The sequence below is a fragment of the Scylla paramamosain genome, chromosome 2, assembly GCF_035594125.1.
Source record: "Scylla paramamosain isolate STU-SP2022 chromosome 2, ASM3559412v1, whole genome shotgun sequence".
In the NCBI taxonomy this organism is placed as follows: domain Eukaryota; kingdom Metazoa; phylum Arthropoda; class Malacostraca; order Decapoda; family Portunidae; genus Scylla; species Scylla paramamosain.
This window is the reverse complement of record NC_087152.1, coordinates 6,586,320-6,602,436: the sequence shown is the minus strand read 5'-3', so window position 1 is coordinate 6,602,436 and position 16,117 is coordinate 6,586,320. Positions and strand designations below refer to the sequence as shown.

The following is a 16,117-nucleotide window of genomic DNA, read 5'->3' as shown; positions in this document are numbered from 1 at the left end:
GGGGAGCTTTACACTGCAGTCCAGATAAAATTAAGTCTCAGTTACCTGGACTGGACCCAACTATTGTACACAATGATTGTGAAATAGCAATGCACAACACTGTATGTGGTTACAGTCTTTCCCAATGCAAGATTATTTGGCTGTTGGTTTCACCACAACCAAGCAGTCTTCCGAACCATTCAGAAGAGGGGTCTGCAGGGGGAGTTAACAAGTCTGCCTCAGCTTTTAAGCTTAGGGCAAGTTTTTTTTTTCTCTCTCTCTTTCTCTTTTGCCAACAATCAAGATTGAGGAAGGTCTGCAGTTTCGCAGAGGCCAAGCCACAAGTTCCCAGACAACAAACTGCTGTGGACAGCCTTGTAGAGTATTACAACAACTTTTGGTTGAGACGGATTGGCGTGGACAGGTTCGTGGGGAGACAAAGGCACAGAACAAACTTGAAGCCCAAGTCAAGGTTTTGGACCTTCATTGAGTACGTTAAGAGAAAAGTTCTGAGTTTCCAGTTGGGTGAAGTTATATTTACAAATGGTGTACCTGTCACACGCCAGCAGGGGACAATAATAGCACAGCAGAGGATCAAGAAAGTTAACAGAGAGTTGCTTGCTGGTGGAACTATTGTGGCTTTCATAAAGCTCATGCGTCACCTCACCATAAAGAAAAGGGTCTCCAGAACTGATGAACCTGACAAGGAGGGGCAGCAGCAAGATGCACAGTTTGGGAATGAGACTGAGGCTGAGACTGATGATGTACAGCATCATCCTGAGCCTGAACATTTACTTGAAGAGGGAGCCAGAGGCTATCTACCATTCCCACATTCGCCTTCCCAGGCATAGCCGCCCACGTAAAACAACAGCCCCCTACACACCACCAGTCTCGGAGTCCCAATATAGGGAGCGGACTACAAATATCCCCAGGTTGGACTGCTCTTCTGGTATTGACCCTAAGTGCCCTGACACCCCCTCAACTTTTCTTCATTAATTTCTGCAACACTCGTAGTCTTAGATCTAATCTTCAACCTGCAAAACACCACCTCTCCTCCACTAGACCTCATCTTCTTTTCTTCACTGAAACACATGTGCCTGAGGCAACTGACAGTAGCCCCTTTTCTGTTCCTTCCTACTTTCTCTATTCTCATTTTTAATCCAAAGCTGGATGCTGTGTCCATGTGAGCAACGAAGTAACCTGCTCTCGTGCCCACCTTCTTGGATCTTCTGAGTTTTCTACCATTTGGCTACGACTACAGAGTCACTCTCAAACTAAATTTATCTGTGCTGTATACCTCTCACCCAATTCCTCTGACTATAAGAAATTCTTTGACTACTTAACTTCCAAAGTGGAGCACATTCTCTCTTCTCTTTTGTGGAGATCTCTATTCTTGGAGACTTCAATGTTCACCACCAGCTTTGGCTTTCCTTTTCCTTCACTGATCATACTGGTGAACTAGCCTTCAATTTTGCTATCCTCCACGGCGTAGAGCAATTGGTGCAACACCCTACTTGTATTCCTGGCCGTCTTGGAGATACGCCCAACATTCTTGACCTTTTCCTAACCTCTAATCCTGCTTATGCTGTTACCCTCTCTTCTCCGTTGGGTTTTCCAATCATAATATTATATCTGTATTTTGTTCTATCGCTCCAATCCCTCCTCAGGATCCCCCTAAGTGGAGGTGCCTCTGGCGTTTTGCCTCTGCTAGTAGGGGGGACCTGAGGAAGTATTTTGCTGATTTTCCTTGGAATGACTACTGCTTCCGTGTCAGAGACTTGTCTCTGTGTGCCGAGCGCATAAGAGGTGATAGTGTCTGGCATGGAGGCGTACATTTCTCACTCTTTATCTCGGCAAAAACCTTCCAAATCTTAGTTTAACACAGCTTGTTCTCGTGCTATACATGATAGAGAGGTGGCCCATAAGAGGTACTTGAGCCTTCAATCACCAGAATCTCATGCGCTTTATATTTCTACCCGGAACCATGCCAAGTCTGTTCTTCAACTGGGCAAAAACTCCTTCATTAAAAAGTGTCAAAATCTCTCAAAATCTAACTCCCCTCGTGACTTCTGGCATCTAGCCAAAAACATCTCCAATAACTTTGCTTATTTTTCTTTCCCTCCTTTATTTCAACCGGATGGCACCACTGCTATCACATCTATCTCTTAAGCTGAACTCTTCGCTCAAACCTTTGCTAAAAATTCTACCCTGGACGATACAGGGCTTGTTCCTCCCTCTCCTCCACCCTCAGACTACTTCATGCTACCTATTAAAAATCTTCGCATTGATGTTCTTCATGCCCTCACTGGCATAAACTCGCGGGAGGCTTATGGACCTGATGGGGTCTCTCCTATTGTTCTCTGAAACTGCGCTTCCATGCTTGCACCTTGCCTAGTCAAACTCTTTCAACTCTGTCTGTCAACATCTTGCAGGAAGTTTGCTTACATTCAGCCAGTTCCTAAAAAAAGTGACCGTTCTAATCCCTCAAATTACCGTCCTATTGCTTTCATTTCCTGCCTATCTAAAGTTTTAAAATTCATCCAGGATGGGTTCCGTCAAGGCCGGTCTACTAGTGATCTTCTGGCTTTCGTTACTGAGTATTGGTCATCATCTTTTAGAGATTTTGGTGAAACTTTTGCTGTTGTCTTAGACATATCAAAAGCTTTTGATAGTGTTTGGCACAAATCTTTGATTTCCAAACTACCCTAATACCCTAATACAGATTCTGTCCATCTCTCAGTAACTTCATCTTAAGTTTTTTTTTCTTTTTTTTCTGAAGGTTCTATTGATGCTGTGGTAGACGTTCACTGTTCTCCTGAATCTATTAAATGGTGTTCCTCAGGGTTCTGTCCTGTCACTCACTTTTTCTATTATTCATCAATGATCTTCTAAAACAAACTTCTTGTCCTATCTACTCCTATGCTGATGATAACACCCTGCACACACCTTTTTGGAAGTAAACAGTTAACACAGGGAAGCCAAAGAGCGCCTGGCTTCTGATCTCCCTAAAATTTCCGATTAAGATAGAGCAAACTTAGTATTGTTCATTGCCTCAAAAACTCAATTCCTCCATCTATCAACTCGACACAACCTTTCAGACAACTATCCCCTCTTCTTCAATGACACTCAACTGTCCCCCTCTTCTACACCGAACATTCTCTGCCTGTCCTTTACTTAAAAATCAAAACTGAAAACTTCACATCTCATCTCTAGCTAAAACAGTTTCTATAAAGTTAGGTGTTCTGAGTCGCCTCCGTCAGTTTTCTCACCCTCACCTCCAGCTGCTCTGTACAGAGGCCTTATCCGTCCATGTATGGAGTATGCTTCACATGTTGGGGGGCAGTCCACTCATATCGCTCTTTCAGACAGGGTGGAATCAAAAGCTTTTCGTCTTATTAACTCCTCTCTTCTAAATAACTGTCTTCAGGCTCTTTCTCATCGCCGCAATGTTGCATATCTTGCCATCCACCACTGTTTTCAAGCCAACTGGTCTTCTGATCTTGCTAACTGCATGCCTCCCCTCTCTCCCGCGGCCTTGCTGCACAAGACTTTCTCCTATCTCTCACCCCTATTCCGTCCACTTCCCTAATGCAAGTGTTAATCAGTATTATCAATCATTCATCCCTTTCTCTGGAAAACTATGGAACTCCCTACCTGTTTCTGTATTTCCACCTTCCTATGACTTGAATTCTTTCAGGAGAGATGCTTCAAGCTTCAAGACACTTATCCTGTAATTTTTGACTACCGCTTTCAACTTTGTTTGGGGACCGGCACCTCAGTGGGCCTTTTTTTATTGCAGTTTTGTTGTCCTTGGCCATACACACACACACACACACACACACACACACACAGGATGCGGCAGAAATACCTCCCATATTTTAACCTTTCACCTATGCGTTGCTAATGAACTTATGCAAGTGCTAAAGATGCCTTTATTTACCTAATGACTTAGATTTTTTTTTTTTTTTCAGATGCGCTCATCTAGCAATATGGTTTGGACTGGTGCACATAATGCTTTTGCTGTAGAAACATTTTTGAATAGTGAATCTGTAATTGCAACACAGAGCTTTTCGAACTCATAACATATCAGATTGAAATGATGCTGTTCTGGATTAAAAAAAAAAAAAATAAATAAATAAATAAAAAATAATAATACTGCTGTGGGTTGCAAATTTCAGAGCCACAGGTTCAGGACTTAAAAGAAAAAAAATACCTGGAAGACATTGAAATGCTTGAGCTCCAGAAAGTGTTCGAGTTGTGAGACTTTCCGTTGCTCAGTCTCCTACAGGTTCAGCTCATAAGAAATGCTTCTGCCTTGGGACTGTCTGATCAAACACTCGGAATAATTCTACACAATGATCTGGAGTTCTACAAATTAATGATTACTCAGAGGACATTTAGAACACCTCAGACCATCTGTAATTCCTTGCATTCACATCCATACACTGTCCCCTCGCTCGGAAGAGAAGATCACCGCCCAGGTTTCCATCATACCACCTTTCATACCTCGGGGCCCCTTTCTCCTTGTACGATTCCAGGGTCTCCTTTCTTTCCATCTCATTCTTCCATTCATTCAGTCCCACACATTTCACTTCTTTGTCTATCTCATTCTTCCATTTTCTCACATCCCATTCAGCTCCCACTTTGCCTCTTCTTGTTACCACCCATTCACGCTCATTTTGAATCCTCCCAGCCATTCTCATCGCCCACACAACTTGTAATCCATTCCTGCACCTCTTCCTCCATTTGCTTCCACTTTCATTCCACAGGTACACCTTCCTTGCTATTCTTGCGTCATCCATTCTCTCAAGCCTAATCTTATACATAAGTGTGGCTTTTGTCTTTCCCTAAAGGCGCTCCATCCCATATCACCTCTCAAGGCTTCTACTGCTGTGTACCTCGGTGCACACAATGCACCGAGGTATATATATGTATGTGTGTGTATATATATATATATATATATATATATATATATATATATATATATATATATATATATATATATATATATATATATATATATATATATATATATATATATATATATATATATATATATATATATATATATATATATATATATATATATATATAATTTTTTTTTAAGTGTATTAATTTTTTAAGTGAAATATGGTTATAATCCATGCCGCATTCCTGGGAACTGTACATAATATTTTATATATGTAAAAAGGTTCTTCTTTAAGTAAGGAACATATCCTAATTATCTGATATTTTTTTAAATTGAATTTTTTTTTTCTACTTTTATAACAAAGGTCCGGACTATATAAAAAGTGAAAAATTTCTGCGATAAAAGCATTTTCTCTAAGATTAATGATGATTAAATCATGAAAAATAGAATATCAATATGAAAAAATTATTTTAGTTAAAAAAAGTTACTTTTTTTTTTTAAGTTAAATATGATTAGTTTCTACGCACCACTCCCAATTATCAGATAGAAATTGAAACTTCTTTTTAAACAATGTCAAGTCGTAAGATGGGGCAAGTACAGCTGCAGGCAGAGTTCCAGCGCCTATCATTTAAGGGATGAAAAATAATAGTACAGGTTGACTCTTGCATTGGGGAGATGGATAGAAGAGAGGTGAGAGACTAGAGTGGAAAGTCTTGTGCAGCGATTTTGCGGGAGGGTGCCAGGCAAGTGCGCATCCACCTTATCTTAGTTTTCGGGAGAGGATATCCTCAGTTATGAATGATTCTACCTTCAGTCGTCCATCGCACTCCATCGCAGGGCATCGCAACTAAAGCACAGTTATTTGTCGCTCGCATCCTCACACCATGGTGGGACTCGTGCTAACCATGACGGTACTTTCAACCACAATGAACCTCGTCGCCTCCCCTACAATCCGAGACTGTGTTGATGAAATGGTGCAAGGCAACGACTGGACCCGAGTTAAAACGTTTACTTCCGAGAAATGGAAACTGTTATTCTTCCCTATGCCAGGGTTTGATGGTGTCAGAATAAGAGCTATTGTTGGTGGTAAAAATTATACAACAGAAGTTACCCCACAAGCTCTGTGTGTGGACGGTTCTCGGTGGTATACACTTGAGGTGGAGCTGACTGCCAAATACTCGTACTTAGCTTTCATCTTCCTGTATTCTCACAAGTGGAAATTTAAAAGTAATGATTGCGAAGATGAAATACCTGACTATGTTTTCAGTGAGTTTGAGGAGCTCAGCGTTGATGCCCGTGGAGCTTCATTCTGGTCATTAGAATACACTAGCGATAACAGACTGTGCGCCACTCCCATTGGCGCCCTCACCACACCTGCCGTTACTAGAGCTGAGACTAGCATCATATTCCTCAAACCTTCGAGCACCCTCAAGATATGGCTTGCAAGTCTGGGCGGCGCAGTAGTGACCTTTATGTTGTTAACATTGGTCTTCATTGTAGCACTAACGATATAGGATCCTCACCGTAAGTGTTATCACTGGTGTGTGTGTGTGTGTGTGTGTGTGTGTGTGTTTATATATATATATATATATATATATATATATATATATATATATATATATATATATATATATATATATATATATATATATATATATATATATATATATATATATATATATATATATATATATATACGAGTATATATATATATATATATATATATATATATATATATATATATATATATATATATATATATATATATATATATATATATATATATATATATATATGTATAATAGATACACGGTTATAATTAAATTTGAACAGTATGTTTGTTTGTCTGTCTCTATTCGTGTGTGTGTGTGTGTGTGTGTGTGTGTGCGTGTAAGTACGTAAATAAATAAGGAAGTAAGTAAGCTTAAATTACAAATACATTCTTGAATATAAACATACACAAATGTCAATGTCACAGCCTGTCAAGCCGAGGCTTCCCAACAGACCTGTTTACATATTATTTGATTTAGTGTTTACACTGGCAAAGAAATTGACAATATTTACTGAACTAATGTGTAAAGCAACAACAAATAATGATAACAATAATAACAACAACAACAACAACAACAACAACAACAACAACAACAACAACAACAACAACAACAACAACAACAACACCAACAACAACAATAATAATAATACCAACAACAATAACAATAATAGTAAAAATAAACATTGCACGCGTGAAATACAGCTCGTGTGTGTGTGTGTGTGTGTGTGTGTGTGTGTGTGTGTGTGTGTGTGTGTGTGTGTGTGTGTGTGTGTGTGTGTGTGTGTGTGTGTGTGTGTGTGTGTGTGTGTGTGTGTGACACACCTAGAAAAAAACTGAAAAACATTTCTTTCGAGCAGACGGAGGAAAAGGACTGAGCTCCTTACAAACAACTAAGGATTTCCTTGGCTACTCTCGGTAGCAACCCTCGGACACAGCTACACAGTTACTGTCTTGGTGTGAAGCACTTCTGTTGTTTGACAAAGAACAGTGCAGAAACCAAGTAACAAGTCTCAGAAAAGATGGATCTCTTATTTCATCACTATTAGCTTAAAAAATACAATTATACTCTTACAGAACTTAATATTTCATTATACAGAAAGTTTTTTCTTTCACGAGCTAGGCAAAGTTATGTTAGTATGTGTGTTTTTTGGACTTGAGTAACCAAGGAGGTTCCCAGTTGTGTGTGAGCAACTCAGCCAACTTCCTTTTAATTATCTTATTTTTTTCTTTTTAATGTTTTAGCTCGTCTTCTGCGTGTCTGAAGATATTATTACTGTATGTCGCAAAACGTTAAAAAACATGAAATTAAGAATCGAAATTACTGCCGTGTCTACAACGATCTGTTTAACATAAGGTTTCGGATGGACCACCGCTCTCTCTCTCTCTCTCTCTCTCTCTCTCTCTCTCTCTCTCTCTCTCTCTCTCTCTCTCTCTCTCTCTCTCTCTCTCTCTCTCTCTCTCTCTCTCTCTCTCTCTCACTCACACACACACACACACACACACACACACACACACACACACACACACACACACACACACACACACACACACAACGAGCGTAATCATTAGGTCTGTACCAAAACAAGATCTTCCATCTTTCTCAGGCTGTGCCTTCACTGAGCTTACTATTCATCCTACATGCAAACATTTATATACCAGTAAAAAAGGTGGCAGAAAATGTTCAGAAATTCCTTTACTGAGTGTGAATGTCTGGTTACAGGATGACGGAAGAACATTCTCGCTCGTGCTGTTCCGCCCGCCTATATTGCATCGCTACGCGCCCGATGACGACGGCAATGCAATCAACGAGTACCTGAAAATTGTTGAACTTCAGGTAGAATGTGCACTTAAGACTCCGTAAGTTGGCACGCCCAAAACTGATCTCCAAAATCATCTGGTTTTGTGATTGTGATGTCACAAACTCAAATCAATATCTCATCTTTCTCTACGGCGTGTAGTTGTGCGATTATGGGGATGGAAACAGGCAGTGTGTAGGGACGCACTCCATCAGGCGCGGCACCAGCAAGTCCTGCTGCACAAAGTGAGCTACGTGGAAGAACCACTGAAAGTTATAGAAAACTACCATAAACCGGCGTTTCAAATATATGTACGTAAACTCGTCGATGATGACATAAGATAGCGTATCTTAGAAAATTATTAGATTAACATGGAAGTATGCATGACTTCGCAGATTAATAATTGGACTTCAGGACGTAGAATAGGATACTTCATTGTTCTCCTGGGTGTCAAGAGAGAGAGAGAGAGAGAGAGAGAGAGAGAGAGAGAGAGAGAGAGAGAGAGAGAGAGAGAGAGAGAGAGAGAGAGAGAGAGAGAGAGAGAGAGAGAGATATTGGACTGTTTCCCGTATCCAGTATCACGGTGTATGTAACTCCACCAGATTCATTCTCGTGTGATTTTTGGTGCCTGCTTTCATTGCAAAATTCAGTGGATCTGTTTGCTTCTTCCTCATCATCATGTACTGTTTTCTTTGACAGCTTTTCTCCTCGATCAGCACTTGTTGTTGCTGCTGCTGTTATTTTTTCTCCTCCTCCTTCTCCTCCTCCTCCTCCGCCTCTTCATCACCACCCCAGCCACCACAGTCCTTTTTCACCCTCATCTTTCTTCTCTTCTTCTCTTTGTATAAAACATTCCATTTTAGACTCACCTCCTCTCTCCATCCGCCCAATGTCTCTGGGAGGAAAAGTTGAGTTCTGAGGAGGAGGAGGAGGAGGAGGACAGGGCCAGCGGTCACCTCGTAACTTCCAATGGGCTTCCTCTACGGCTGTATCTACGACGAGGTACATTTCTTTGACTTCCGTTCCCATCTCCCTTTCTCTCTCTCTCTCTCTCTCTCTCTCTCTGTCTCATCCGTATCCTGTTGCTTACTCCTCCTCCTCTTCCTTCTCCTCCTCTTCCTCCTCCTCCTCCTCCTCCTCCTCCTCCTCCTCATTTCTGTCTCTTTAATTTTCCTCATTCCCTCTCTTTTCCTCCTTCCTGTTCAACCATTTCTCAGCTTTTTTTTTTCCAGATCTCTTCTCTTGATTGTTTTTCTTCCTTTCCTCTTCCTTTCGTTTTCCTTACTCTTGCTTATTACAAGAAAGAATACAGTAATAATAGAAATAAAAATACATATTGAGAATTTCACGATTTGGCATCAACTCATCTGTTCCACTCATCCCCCCCCCCCGTTTACTTATACCCTGTTATCCATTTATTCATCCATTTACCTTATTTGATAATTTTTTTTAGTATCAAACAGGTGATCCTTCTGTCCTAAGTCTCTCTCTCTCTCTCTCTCTCTCTCTCTCTCTCTCTCCTCGGAATAATAAAGAAAAAAAAAAGCCAGAGAGCAAATGCATCAAAGGATTTCAAAATCTACTTTGGTCTGCCCTCTCTTGTGCTCCTTCTGCTTCCCTTTCCCCCAACCGCCCATTCCTCCCCTCCTCACCAACCTTCCCAAATTCCTCCGCGCTAAGATCCCTACTTTCCCTTTCTCTTTCAACTCTTTCAATTCTTGTTCCACCTCTCTTCCATCTCTCCCATCCACCCCATTAAGCCTTCTTCCCTTTTCTTTTTCCTCTTCACATCTTTATTTCAAGTTTCTCTCTTTCCACCCATCTTATGAGAAACACCCGCAACAGGGAATGATGAAAAGATGAAAAACAGCGGAAAAGGAGGAAAGAATGTAAGGAAGGGAAAAATAGAGGACTACATGAAATAGCTGAAAAATATATAAGATGAAAGAAGGTACAAAAATGGTGAGAGAGAGAGAGAGAGAGAGAGAGAGAGAGAGAGAGAGAGAGAGAGAGAGAGAGAGAGAGAGAGAGAGAGAGAGAATGTGAGTGGGTCGAAAAATGGAGAGGCGTCTCAAGAAGATGGTTTCCAAGGCCTCCATGACAGAATGAGATTATGAGAAATAATAGTCTCGACAAGACGTGTATGTATGAATGAGAGAGAGAGAGAGAGAGAGAGAGAGAGAGAGAGAGAGAGAGAGAGAGAGAGAGAGAGAGAGAGAGAGAGAGAGAGAGAGAGAGAGAGAGAGAGAGAGAGAGAGAGAGAGTGTGTGTGTGTGTGTGTGTGTGTGTGTGTGTGTGTGTGTGTGTGTGTGTGTGTGTGTGTGTGTGTGTGTGTGTGTGTGTGTGTGTGTGTGTGTGTGTGTGTGTGTGTGTGTGTGTGTGTGTGTGGTGGGGGGTGGGTGCCGGAACTGCTGGGGCAGAAGAGGGGCACATGCCCCCACCCACGGGGTGCCCTACCTCTATTTCAGAGCGGTGTCCTCCCTTGGAATACTTAAACAAATTGATAACATACTAATAAAAATAATTAGTGTAAAAAATCATACTCATGAATATAGCAACATGAAGATGTAAGAAAAATGTTGGTAAAGTAACAGGGAATTAACTAACATCTATATAATATAAGAATAACGTACACATAGCTTGGTTGTTGTTTAGTTATAATCCGAAGTGGAAAGTACAGTCCAAATGTTTGCAATATGTATTAAGATGCGTGAGATCAAGTCTGTTACGTTTACGAACACATCAGCTGCGACAGGATTGTAAGGATGATTTTTGTTGATTGATTACCTTTCTGATGCTATTATTTATGGTCATCAATAGGCTTAGGATAGTCATGCATTTGCATATGTGCATATGTAAATGCATGTTTTGACTATATTTAAACATGTGCATATTTGTAACTTTACCTTAATAAGACATATTTTTGAGAAGTTCTTATGTGTTTATAATGTGTATTCTATATGTAATAGTATCTTTAATTATAATTTCTTGTATCAAAATAATCACAAGGGTCAGATATAATGATGTGTATAAGGCACGTGAATGGCTGGGTCGCAACACGCTGGTCAATGTGCGTGGCACAACAGTACACGCCTGTTTCTTTTCATATCCTATTTTGTTTATATATATATATATATATATATATATATATATATATATATATATATATATATATATATATATATATATATATATATATATATATATATATATATATATATATACTGTTTTCTTTTCTAGTACTTATGAAAAGTGCCACTCAGCCACAACTTTTACAAAAAAAGATAAGTTGTTTGTGGTAAATTACTGCAGAAAACTCATATTATCAATACCCGTAAGTTAAAAAGTATTAGCTTATTATTACTAATTATATTTTCTTATGAAATAAGTGCATATTTCAGTGCATATTTTACCATATTCTAATGCTTATTTGTATGCATATTTACCTAATTTTAAGAGTATGATTATCCTAAGATTAGTCATCAATATATGGTATTGTTTGGTATAACAGATATAATATTACTAATGTTCGATAAGTTAGAAGCTCCTAATTTAGCGTCATGGCTATAATGAACAGTTGATCCCATGCATGTGTGTGAGTAGTGGGTACTAGACCTGGGTAAGTGGGATTCTAAATATGTTTAGGACAAGCATGCAATTATGCTCCTAACGCCATACACGCTATGAAAAAAAAAAAAAAGAAAAAAGATTCGTGAGTGATAAGTGAGCGTGCGACTCACCTAAATGAAGCTGTACTGTGGGTGGTAGAGTACTGTTTGATTGCCAAAAAGAGGAGAGATCCTCTAGATTCTTCACCACAGCGGTGGAAAATTCTCCCGATGATCGTCAAGTGCTGATTGATTTCATGGATCATAGATCTCCCGTTGTCATTAAATAAATATAAAAAAAATAAAAATAAAGGTTTGTTCTGTCATAAATACATTTCTTTCCTTTAACTCAACTAGTGATTAGATTTCATCCCTTTCTCTTGATATTCTAACACTTCAAGCTAACTGTTGACTGTTATTTTGTTCTTGTAATAATGCAATCTATCCAGTCAGATACGAGTAATATCTGGCCGGACACCGAATACCGGATAACAGTCACTATCCGGCCGGATAGACTATTCGGAGCAATCCTAATTGTTACACGCTTTTGGGTTTTCATTAGAACTATTTTCAAAATCTACTGGTATGATTAGTTTGGCTTCCTTTTTTTTTTTTTTCCAATTACCAATGCAGAATCCTTGTTAAACTATCATCAATATCATGGAAATACTCTTGAAAATCCCCTTCGACTTCCACTACGCAGAGCCTGTCAGAAGTTGACGAGGTGAGACTCGAATCATGGACACATCGCATCAAATTCAAGTTTTGCACTAATGGCAGTTTATTTCATATACCGTTTTCTATGACACTTTATCAGCTTTTACGACAATGATACAATTTCATAAAGAAAGCTATTACTGGCACGCAGTCTCCAGAACTAATTGAAATGGATGAACAAAAAGGCGTCAACCATTTCAAGTGTCAACGGTTAAATTTCATACAATAAGCATGCATTTTTTTTTTTTTTTTTTGGTTGTACAGTAATATGATGACATTTATTTACTTAAAATGTTTTCAATGCTCTGTGAGGCTTTTGTTATATACATAGCACTGAATTTTCAACATGTTCAGCTGATGAGATTATAGAAATACAAGACAGGGTAGCGCATGAGTTTTGACATATCAGGTACATGAAAAAAAAAGGAAAAAAAAAACTATAAAATGAAAAAAAATACCATAAAAAACAAACAAACAAACAAACAAACGATCCCCAGCAAAGCGGCCACAGATTGGTAGCGAGCGTGTCCGGCACAAGCCAATCAAGTCTCACTGACGCGTTTCCTCTCTGCACTCCACACAGCTGGCACGTGACCACTTTTACCATGCCCTTATTAAGTATTTACAAACAACGCTTTTACTGAATATCATCACAAAGGAAATGACTGTGATTTCTCTTCAAGAAGCTTCGGAGCAATCTAGTGCTGTAATCATGCGCGTACACAATTATTTTGACTTTTGACGAGAAATGTCAAGATAACGCAAGCAATGGTGGAAGGGGGAAATTGTTTTATCTTATTCGTTACTACGAAAATTGATAAACCTTAAATATGTTTGTAGTAAAATATGTACAAAAAAAGTACATGTTATTTATTATTCATTATTACTAATATCAGCCAAATTACTGTTTTTGTCTTCATACATCTCAAGTTTTACTATATATATATATATATATATATATATATATATATATATATAATATATATATATTATATATATATATATATATATATATATATATATATTTTTTTTTTTTTTTAATGGTATGGAGTCACTTATACTCGTATTTACCTGTGCCCTTCCCCCCCCCCCTGAGTGCCCCGCCGGTTTTGCACCCCTTGTTCTGCCACTGGAGAGAGAGAAAGAGAGAGGAGAGAGAGAGAGAGAGAGAGAGAGAGAGAGGAGAGAGAGAGAGAGAGAGAGAGAGAGAGAGAGAGAGAGAGAGAGAGAGAGAGAGAGAGAGAGAGAGGAGAGAGAGAGGCGAGAGACGGATGCACAGACAGACTGGTAGACAGATACACACACACAATTTTGTGAAATAACAACTACAATACTTTTGGTAAGAAACGACGCCCCTCTACCACGACAGGAAAAAAATAAAAAGGAAAGAAAGCGACCAAAGAGAACGAGAGAGGAAAAGAACAAGGAGCATGCAACTACTCAGCTGCAGGAGACACTACAGTAAAATGCATTCAAACGTTCCACTCACTCACCACGAGTGATTTCAAAGGCCATAGAGATGATTAACCGGGTTCTCAAGACTGTTTCTCCTGCTGATTATATAGAAATTTGTTAATTTAACACTAAAACCATAAAATTACACTTTAAAATCCGTGTAGTTTCAGCAAGAGTCTTTACAAAGTAGTAGAGGTGCGGCGCGGAAGTGTTTCAGAATATTATAGTCCCAGATGAAGGAAATACACTACGTTGATCTGATGACTTAATGCAACCGGACTATCATACGAGTTTCAAGAGTGATATTCCTTCCATCCACCTTCCCTCCACATTGTCAAAAGTTATATTCATCACCTGGGCAACAAGTGGATATGTATTAGCCACTGTTACCTGTCAAACTCTTTCGCGAAAGGAGCCTGGTGCAGGAGGACCAGTTACGATTAAAGTCACTCGCAAGAACAACACCAGGGTAGACCGTCTTCTCTTTAGCCTCGGCAAGAATCCTTTTTAGAATGGATAAGAGCACTGCAGGATGAGGATGCATATAATACTGGTTAGAGGCAACAAGTGTGTGTACCCTCAGGAGAGAAGCTGAATGGTAGTGACGAAGGAGTGTGGCGCAGCAAAAGCATCTCCGTGGAGTGTGGGGACGGCAAGGCTGAGGTGACAGAGGGAAGGCGAAGTGACAAAGCCTTTGAAATCCTAAATAATTCCAGCAGTCTTTTCATGCAATAATAACAGTAACAATAAAATAAATAATGCAAAGAACAACAATATGTAGATAACAAAAACCTGTAACACTTTAATAAACAACAACAACGACAAAAATAAAAATAAATATATATTTCTCTCTCTCTCTCTCTCTCTCTCTCTCTCTCTCTCTCTCTCTCTCTCTCTCTCTCTCTCTCTCTCTCTCTCTCTCTTCTGAAGAGCATTATAGTCTTCCACGAATTTATGTGAAACCCTGAAACACGATGTTGATGAAGAGGAGAAGAAAAATGAACAAGACAAGAAGGGATGAAGAGGGAAGGAAACTTGAGAATAGAGGAAAAGCAGAAAGAGAAACGAGATCATCAGAGAGAGAGAGAGAGAGAGAGAGAGAGAGAGAGAGAGAGAGAGAGAGAGAGAGAGAGAGAGAGAGAGAGAGAGAGAGAGAGAGAGAAAGGCGGGAATGAGAAAGAAAGAAAGGAGAGGAAGGAAGACGCAGGGAGGGGGACTGGAACATTCTTCACGGTTCTCTTTACCATATTTTCAACACCGGTCGAAATAAATCACCTAAATCCGACGTGGTGAATCCCAAAACCTAAATCCCTCGCTGCTTCTGCCGAGAAAAATTCTTTCGTAAGTTGTGAGTCGGCGATGAATAATTGACCCTCTACATTAATAAGTACGTGGGGCATGGGGAAGTGGCTGAGTGTGGGTGTTGGTGTGTGTGGGGGTACGTGCGTGTGTTTTTGCGGGGTGAGGGGGTGGGGTGTCCCCGGTTAGGACTACATATACGTTGCACTGCAGCAGTTTGGTGTTGTCCTGAGCACCACCACCCAAGCTGGGATGCAAATATGAAAGTGTCTGTGTTGAATATGTTTACGTTTCCCGGTAAGTGTCGAGTTCTTTCGTGTAAATATTTCAAGCCTCGAGTTGTGTTGCTAGTTCCCTTAAGGTGCAAACACAGCACTTGCGTGCGGCTACAAGTGAGCCAACTCAAGTCTGGAAAGGTAAGACACGCACAGTGTTGTTCATGTAAGTAAAACTGATTTGTGTCAGGTTTATACTTCAGAGGTTCTCATTGTGAAAACTAAGAGAAGCAGGATGAAATTTCCACCACCGAAAAGCTTTTCTTTTTCGTTTTTTTTATTTTATTTTATTTATTTTTTTTCAGGAAAGAGCAAGTCGTTAGTAATCGCTTTAGGCCACTGGGAAGGGGCGACACGCCATAATGGACTTGCCTGTCAATACTCGGGCCAAGTTTACGAGGCGGGTCACGACGGGGCAGAGAGCAAATACGGCAGTGGCCTGGTGGCTGGCTCTCCCGCCTTTCCCTCCTTCCATAACCTTCTTCTCTCTTCTGCTTCTCTGTCTTTCTATCTAACAGTCTCTTACT

General features: G+C 39.8%; 1 long non-coding RNA gene across 1 annotated transcript; it reads left to right on the top strand.

Annotated features, from left to right (window-relative positions):
* Positions 1-5,501: 5,501 nt before the first annotated feature.
* Positions 5,502-10,527, top strand: LOC135109303 (uncharacterized). The gene is made up of 2 exons (XR_010272653.1): positions 5,502-6,412; positions 8,161-10,527. It is a non-coding gene; the product is annotated as an uncharacterized LOC135109303 (long non-coding RNA).
* The last annotated feature ends 5,590 nt before the right edge of the window (positions 10,528-16,117 follow it).